This window comes from Sparus aurata, chromosome 21 (genome assembly GCF_900880675.1).
Source record: "Sparus aurata chromosome 21, fSpaAur1.1, whole genome shotgun sequence".
In the NCBI taxonomy this organism is placed as follows: domain Eukaryota; kingdom Metazoa; phylum Chordata; class Actinopteri; order Spariformes; family Sparidae; genus Sparus; species Sparus aurata.
This window is the reverse complement of record NC_044207.1, coordinates 20,695,023-20,704,134: the sequence shown is the minus strand read 5'-3', so window position 1 is coordinate 20,704,134 and position 9,112 is coordinate 20,695,023. Positions and strand designations below refer to the sequence as shown.

Genomic DNA, 9,112 nt, shown 5'->3' with positions numbered 1-9,112 from the left:
GTTGTTATAATGACTTCGTTTCGTTGGATTTTTCTGCTTCATTCACATTAACTTTACTTTTAATGCATGCATCTATTGGCTTGCATACTACTTGCAGCACAAAATAATAATTAAAAAAAACATTCGGTCAATTTTGTAAAGATAGCCTGCTGTTTGTTATTTTTTTATTTTGCTGACATGATTCGAAAGCCAGCTGGTGTCAGTAAAATGAATCAGCTCCTGAAGGAGGACGTCACACTGAAAAGGCTCAAAAGATTCGACTCTTAAAACGGCCTCGGACTTCCCATCATCAGATGCGTTCGTCACTGTGCTTCTCCAGGTGCATTCTGGGAAAATAACAGGGGGAAAAAAACGCTGTGGAGTGTTTTGCTGCAACATGAGAAGGGGTGTGGTTAATGTGAGGCTGCAGTGTGTGGAGGATCCTATTTTTGCTGCAGAGAGGAGGTAGTTTGGGGGTTTAATCTTCAGCTGTTGTGAAGTTTATTTTTAAACAATAACTTGTCATTGTCTTGTGTGTTCTTCATTGTGCCGGGTTTTCATGGTAGGAGACATGAGAGGGATTATGCTGAAAACATTTTTTAAAATGAATGAATAAAGAACACAAAGTGCAAAGTTGCAGCACTTGATTTTTTTTTTTTTTTTTTTTAAATCACATAGGGAAGGGACATAAGCGCAAGCACCACACAAACAATCAATGCATTTTATTATTTTAAGTGTGCATTTATTATTGAAGACCACAATCGATCATAATGATGGGCTGCTGTCATTCAACCCATTTCTGCACTCCAGCCTAAATGCTATTAAGAAAGGCCAAATACCAATTGCTGCCAAGTAGATAAACAAATAGTTTCCAAATGTTTGTCAAAAACGGTAGTATAGTATTATATTGAACATAGTATTTTGTTTCTATTTTTACCTTTGTATTTTGATTGTATTTAAATGTACCTGCTGCTACCACAATCTAATATCCCTTTGGGCATTAATAAAGTTATCTATCCATCTATCCATCCATCTATCTATCTATCTATCTATCTATCTATCTATCTAATCATTATTGTTTGCTTTCTGAGGTTTACTGAGCTACATTTAATGTATGTTAGTGGAAAATAATGAGGTCAAAGGCTAATTTTAAATATGATATTTTAGCTGTTTGTAAATCATGTATTAAATAAACAAATATATCCCTAATGACCTGGCTGCCTAGTGACATCATCTACTGTCAATAACGCACCGTATGAATAACCTTTTACTGCGAGGGTCTGTTTGTGTTTGACAAACTGTCAGACAGAAATGTAATTTCCACAGCCATATGGTCCGTTAAAACTGCACGGTCAGTTATGTTACTGTTTTGTTTGTTTGTTCATTTTAATTTAGGTGAACTGACCCTTTAACTCGTGTAACGTCTCATAACCAAATCCTCCCCTAGAGGTCACTGTATCACAGTCCGAACACATCAAATGGAGACAAATGGGTGTTTTCTGTCTCTTTCTCTTCTTATCAGGCTGCTTTCTTACACCATCATGTATCGCCTCAGTCAAAATGATTGCAACAAAAAGCCTCTGATTTTCTGCCTATGGTGACTCCTTGTGCAGTTCACAGAGTCACTGAACAAAAGGTCACTGTAACCCTTTGAAAATGTCCACTCTCGTTATGTAATCTTGAGCAGCAGTGCCACAGTGTAAATAGCAAGTTGTTCTTTAACCAGAGGCTGAGGGTTCAGATCCCTGCCACTGTGCTGTTCTATGACACTCCTATTGAAGGCAGCATATAATTTATGCACAGACATTATTATAAACATTTGATGAAGGTGGCAAAATACAACAATGACCGTAACATTTTGAAATATTTCATATATTACATTTTAAATGTCGTGTCATAGATACATATATTAATTTGATTGACAAAGCATTATTCCAGATAAAGACATGTACAGTTTGTTATCTTATGTGGTCAAATGACAGAAATCCAAGACCCAAACAGAATCAGCGCATTATTTCTCAGTAATGTGCTTCTAAAACAACCATGTTAATGATCAGTTCTCATCACTTAGGGAAAAGTCATGACATGTTAAGGTAATAAATTCATCAACATATATAGTTACATGTATGCCCCTCAGGTCGTCTGGCACAGCTTTCCCACAATCGAAACCGAGCAAGGTGAAGCAGCCTTTAGTTTCTATATGCTCTCCACCTGTGGAACAAGTTTCCTGACTACCTGAGGTTCGCTTAAACCGTCACCTCACTAAAAAACTCTGTTGCATTTCAAAACATGCGAGCTGGGAGAAAGATCAGAGACTATGGGGTCTTAATAGGCACTATAACAAAATCAGTGCGACTTCTAAACTAAAGCAGGAAACTGTTGAGTCAATTCCAACACTTTACCATTCAGCTATAATGATCAGTTAGGCCTCCTTGTTCCTAGATCTGTTATCAGGCACTGTGAAAAGCCTTGAAAGTGAAAGGCAGACACTGATGCAATCTGTAACAAGTTACCAATTCGCTTGTTTTTAATGTTCGGAATGAATCCCATTGAAGTGGATTGTAAAAGGATGACCTTGTTTGAACTGAGTTTTGCTCGGTGTGTTTGAGATTGTTTAATAACTTGAACCTGAGCGTGAGAGGAAGAACCTTGCTGCCAGAACAGGCAGCAAGGTCACCGGCCTGATCCAGGCACAGCTATCTGAGATCTCTGAGAGGCCTGCACTTGTGAAGGCCAGCCGCTCCATGTGCTGCGCTGGTTCCGTCCTTAGATGGTAGTTAAAAGCTCATGTGTGTCTGGATCGCACACTAGAGTGTCTAAATATAAAAAGAGAATCAATAGAGACTCATCTCTTCCTTCTGCAACCATTTCAGTTTGCTCATCAAATGCTGCAGTTTTGTCGGTTCAGTTCAGAGTTGAGTTGATTTAAGGTACCAGTTCTCTCTTTCTGCTCATGAATTAATGTTTGAAAGGTTTCTAATGGATTTTTTCATTTGTCTTTTTTAATATAAACCATCATAAATAAACCCAGCGATGAGAGAAACCTTCAGATCTTAAAACACTTTGAAAATACTACAAGTGAAATGTCCACCACTCTAATCCTTCTGGGGGTAAAAGTATATATTATCAGCTAAATTTACTCACGGTATTAAAAGTAAACAGACTCATTGGGCAGTAAAATGGTCCCTATCAGTCTATTAAGTCTTATCTAATGATTTATGGTTTAATTATCCCCGTTGCGTTATTGTTTATGTTGCATTTTGTGGATGTTTAATGATGAGTTTTAAGCAGTTTTAACTGCTTTGTTGGGGAAGTGAATCTACAGCTGTGTCTCACATGTCTGTAACATTGCTGTCTTTAAGAAGAACGAGTCTACAGAGCATGACTCCTTCAGTTTATCAGACATATTCACATTCATACACGATAGAACACATTAATGAATAAAGCTTAAAATCAACTAAAGCCATAGTCATATACCAGCAGACATAGTTTCCACTTTAAAGCACCTTGTGGAGAATTTGGCTTGTAGTGCACGACTCCACACAGTATACCACTGTCTTAAATGCAAATCCAAGGTCTGTTACAATTTTTCAGATGTATTGTAGGTGCAAACGACAAAGAAAACTCATAACATCGTAAAAATGTTGAAATAAACATGTACGTGACGCTGTGATCCGACCCTCTTACTGAAGTCACATACAGTTCACCCTGTTACAAGACACTGTACCATCAACATGATTTTGAAGCTGTTATTTTAAGGTCACAAAGTTACATAATGTTGCTTTAAAAGAGACCAGAAGTTGCAGTCGGAGAGCCTGCGTGTCATTTTGTACATTTGTAAACGCAAACTAAGTTTTGATGAAGAAGTTGCTCATCAGGAAACGTGTAAACACGATAAGATGGAAACTTACAGACAGGAAACTTAACCAATGACTAATGACTAATGACAAAGTGAGTGTGTTATATGAAACAGTGAGTAAACCACATATTCACAGTGCTTTATGTATATTTTTTTTTGATCATCTGGCACAATGGATGCTTAGTGAATAAGATGATTAAGCTTAAGATGGAGGCATGTGAAGTCTTTTCCTGCAATCCTCATGGGACATTATTGCTCTTCCCTCTGCTTACGTGCATTACAAGTATCTGATCAATCACAATGCATCTTCATTTCATTCCGTATGTATGGTACATTGCCCGCGGCCGTTTGCGGTTGATGGATAAATATGCGATAATTTGAGTCCGGCTCCATCCTGTCGTCAGTGAAGCAATGTGATGGCTTTTATAGAGAGGCCTTTGTTAAGATTCACATGACGGTTCTTGCTTGAAGATTTGTATTTAGTCCTCATCTCTGCAAGTTAAAATGAGAATCAATAATTCAGATAGGTTTCATTAATATTACTCCCACACATCTTTTCCTTCTCTTGGTGTAGATGAAACTTGACTGCTAAAGTATTCATGGTGACCACCAGGGTCCTGGGCAGTTCTCTGGGGCTCGAGCCGTCCGGCCCATTTGGAAGAGGGAAGAAACCAAATGAGTCAAATGGGAAATGTAAAACTCCACCTGCTGAGGTCATCATGCAGCTCAGACTTCAGGTTATTATTTGAGCTTTTTTCATATAATGACATTTATTTCAAACTGAAATAGATGAGATGAGGTTTTGATTATAATTAAACACAAAGTTCACGCTCTCTTTCTCTCTGTTGGAGTATATTTGCACTTTCACTTGTAAATGATAAGTGATGGGAATTACATTGACTCAAGTACTGTATTTAAATGAGTGTTAAGTGTTAAAATGCTCGTTATTCCAACAGTTATCACTGTTATGGAGTGTTTGGTCAGTAACCCATGTCTCTCTTTACCACGCTCATGCAGTGAAAGAAATGAACTTTTCTAGTATCCCTGCCCACTTTATCCAATCAGGACAGAGAACTCAATTACCCAGCAAACCTGTATGCTGTTGAGGACAGGATCCTACTGTTCGCTCCTGTGTCTAGCTATTACACATTCATGTGTTGACGTAGGGAGGGGGGAAGGGGATTTTGAGTTACTGTACTTGCTAACTTACACTTCTACTCCGCTATATTTTGTTGGTAAATATCGTGTATCAATGCCGCGAAAGTGCCGCTGCGGTAGATAAAACATGATAAAGTGCCCTCGAGGGTGACAAAACATGATAGAGTGTCACAACTTTCTTCACGTCAGAGCCCCCCAACGTACAATTGGTGTCCTTTTTATTTTTATCCACCCTGTCGCTGAAAGATTCCTGAGACCACCACTGCCACTACCGTTATTTTATTTACTTGATTTACTGATTACTTTTCAGATTGTATGCTTAATCAGAGCCAGAGTAGTGCACTTTCAGATTTATATATTTTGTCAGCAATCACATAAAAAAATGCTGATTCTTATGATCAGAAAATTCTATTCTATTCTATTCATAAATTGCTGTGGTATTCTGTTGCCTGATGTTGCACTCTATTGCAATGTGGTTACACCCGTATGTATATGTATACGCATATGTATGTATGCTTATATGTATATATGTATGTATGTATATATGTACTTGTTTAAGTAGGTATGTGTGTGATGGGGTGGGTGGGGCGTGGGGGCTGTGGAAGTGGTGGAGCAGTGTGTTTTTGTGTTTTTGCGTCTGTTGTGTATTATTGTAATGTATGTTTTGTGTTATCTTTGTATCTGTGTTGGGACCCCCTCGAAAACGAGATGCTGCATCTCAAGGGGTCATCCTAAATAAATTGAAATGAACTGTCTCCAAAAAAAATGCTCAATATCAGATTATATAATTGGTTAAAATGATAATTGATTGACCCACAGTATACAGACATGTAAATGTATTTTTGACTTTAACTTCTACTTTTGATACTTATATCAGATTCTTCAAGGTTTTTACTCAAGTACCAGAACCTGATAACCTGTTTACATTCTGATAATTTATTATTTATTATTTTTTCCTGATATTTACCTTTTTATACTCTGTGTTGTTGTTGGTCTCTTCTGTACATGCAGCAGCTACTACATGACTGTCTGTCCTGGGAGACGGGTCCCCTCTCTGTGACTCTTTTGTAACCCCAAGAGTTTTCTGACGAGTTTTTCCTTACTTGAAGTAAATGTGATTGTGATTCTAGGCTATACGATTGAAATTGGCTTGTCCTGACTAGAACCTAATTAAGATAATTCATTCCCTTTCAAGTAATTGGAAAATCCTACATTCTCTGTTATATAATGCTCTGAGAAATGGCTGAGATGGAATGACTCTGAGCCTGTTCGCCATCTTCTATTGACTGTCATATGTTGGGTCGGCCATTTGCCAAGAAGGTGCCTGGATGAAATGATAGTCTATAACAGTTGCGCAAATATTATCATGTGTCATCACACACCAAGTAGACGAATTGACTGCGTAATTCATGTAAATAAACAAGAGCATGAAACTCTGTTTTAGTCCAAGTTAATTTGAAACACACAAAAGTTACTGTGTAAAAAAAAAAGTCTTGATAGAAAATCTTCACAACCAGATTCAACAATCACTGGAGCTTTTAAATGTTGCATTCACTAAAATGGGGAGCAACAGGATGAGCATAGTTGTGTGGTTTGTGAGAGGAAGTTCCAAATTTGGTCAACAGATGGTGGCAGAAGGCTGGCGATGACAAATAGAAAATGTGTAGCATGTCGCAGAAATGGTTTAGTGTTACATAAAGACCAATATATAAATGTCTGCCTCCATAAAAAAAACAAAAAAACAAAACGTTCTGTTACCTTCAAATGTTCCACATAAAGCAAAAAAAAAAAAAACAACAAAAAAACACTTATACAACATAGTGGTTTCTTCCTCACCACAAGCAGAAGCATGAAATGAAGACTCAATCAGGATGTTCTGCAAAACATTTTGCTCGACCTGCTCGGTCATTAATTCAGAAATATCATGAATAATGATCATGATCTCTGAAACAGCAGGTTCTCCTTGCTGCTGAATGTATAATTGTGCAGACGCAGAGCTGCTGAAGCAAAGAATAAAAAGTTATGTGTCATGTTGCAGCTGTGCAGAGATGCGCATTATCATCCCCTCTGTCACAACAGGTTTGGTTACATAATGAATTAGAAAAACAAAAACCAAAGAAAAAAAATACCATGTACTCAAAAACTTCTGGCTCTGTGTTAAGCCTTGTGAGAACACAGAACAAGAATGCTAAGATAGGTCTTTTCTGAATCACCTACTGTTATGCCCCTGATCTAGGGGAATCAGAGACATAACATGAGTTGCTTCTCCCCACTCTTCCCACTCCCAAGAAGGCCAGTGGCACCAAGAATTTATATTTAAGGTAGGTAATTTATTTTAAGGTTTTTATTTTTGCTTCAGAGGGAGAGAAAGCCAAAACAACAAACAAAAGAATCTATCTCCCTACCTTCCCTATGCAAATAGAAAATATTAACAAAAAGACAAAATCTTACCTAACTCCTAAATAAGGAAAAACTGGAGAAAAAGGGTTACAGAAAAGGCTTCTCCCTCCCACTGGGCTACCACACACAATTTTCTCTTTGCACAAAAAGCTCAGATTGTAGATTACACTAGGTTTCACAACACAAACACAAAATCTTAGTCAAACTAGACACTAACCCTAGTTGGATGTGGGTGAATTGGTGGAAAGGAAGACTGCAGTCAGCCGGTGCTTCAAAAGGGCTCCTCTCCTGCCTCTGGCCAATCCTGGAGCAGCAATCAGGCGGCTTCAGCCAATCGGCAGGTCCTACCTGCTATCAATCACCCACACACACTCAGAGAAAACTGCTCACACAGTAGGGAGAGGGACAGAGCAGTATCAAATATACACAAAATTATGACCCACACACTACTTTTACATCCCTTGGAAATCACTCTGCGCTAAAACCAATATTAATGTTGATAATGCTGTGATTCAGCTGTAACACTGGGAGGAAGGAATGATACAAAAAATGGGTATTGGCCACTATATTATTAATGTGTGAGAAATGCCGCGGGCTGCCTGGGAGTTCAGGTCCTCCATTATATTTAAATGAATCTTTTATAAAAAAAACTTTCTCATCTTGGCAGAGTTATTTTATCCTTTCCTGCGCTGAAAAGGTCACTTGACTTCAAGCTATGACGTAATACAGACACGCGAATGCACATTACACGCATAGACAAATATGCTTTTCAGTCACTGGCTGTGTTTGTCTTTCCACCTCCACCACCACCACAAACACTCCTGCACCACCACCAGAACATTGACTGATTGTGACTGTCATCTGGCCTTGAGCAGCTGTTGTTGTAATGCGCATTCACACCAGCAGGTGGCTCTGCCTCCCCCCCTCTCTGATCCATATACCACACCACTTGCTTATAAGCTCCCATAATGTGAGTACCCTTTAAACATGCAGTGATATCTGATGATGCACGCTGGGAAGGAGGGTGGGCCTAATGTGACATCCAGGGGTGTGTGTGTGCCTGAGGTAATAATTATTTAAAAAACCTGCTGTATCACTGCCTTTGTTAGGGTTTGCACAATATACATATTTTAAATTATTGTTTAAATATGTACTTGTATTCTTTCAAGTATTTATACTTATTTATTATAGCTGTTTTAACTGATGCTCTAAAGTTTTGCTGCCCCCTCTGCTGCTGTAATAATGCCAACCAATAAAGGATTGGAGCTTATCTTGTCACAGATGAATATACATGAGTATGTGAAAAGATGTGTAGCCACAGAAGTGTGCCAGATATATTCTTCTTTTTACAGTCTGATCAAAGAAATTAAGCGACCATCTATAGCTTTTTTGGAGATCTAAGTGGACACACACACATTTGGTGCAAGGAAGTCCCTTAAAGGCCCATATTGCAGTCTGTGCACGCACAGTCGCACACGTGTGAAAGTGTGAACGTAGGGTGTCTCTCTTCAATTGCGACTAACAACAAATGCAATGTATCTGCAAGCATCTCGGTTTATATCTCGCAACAGCATCCAAAAAAATAATTATTACATTATTTTGTTGGTGCGGTTGCATAACTGTCAGGTAGGTTATTATAATGATGTGCACGTTGCGAGTTTTCTCCCCCCCCCTCCAACCCCTCCGCCAAATCCAATCACACCCTCCCCCATCTCA

The 9,112-nt window shown here is 38.5% G+C and overlaps 1 long non-coding RNA gene across 1 annotated transcript; it reads right to left on the bottom strand.

The window, feature by feature from the left end:
- Positions 1–686: 686 nt before the first annotated feature.
- LOC115572377 (uncharacterized) lies at positions 687–9,069 on the bottom strand. The gene is made up of 2 exons (XR_003982079.1): positions 7,614–9,069; positions 687–4,330 (listed from the first exon to the last, which is right to left on the bottom strand). It is a non-coding gene; the product is annotated as an uncharacterized LOC115572377 (long non-coding RNA).
- Positions 9,070–9,112: the final 43 nt, after the last annotated feature.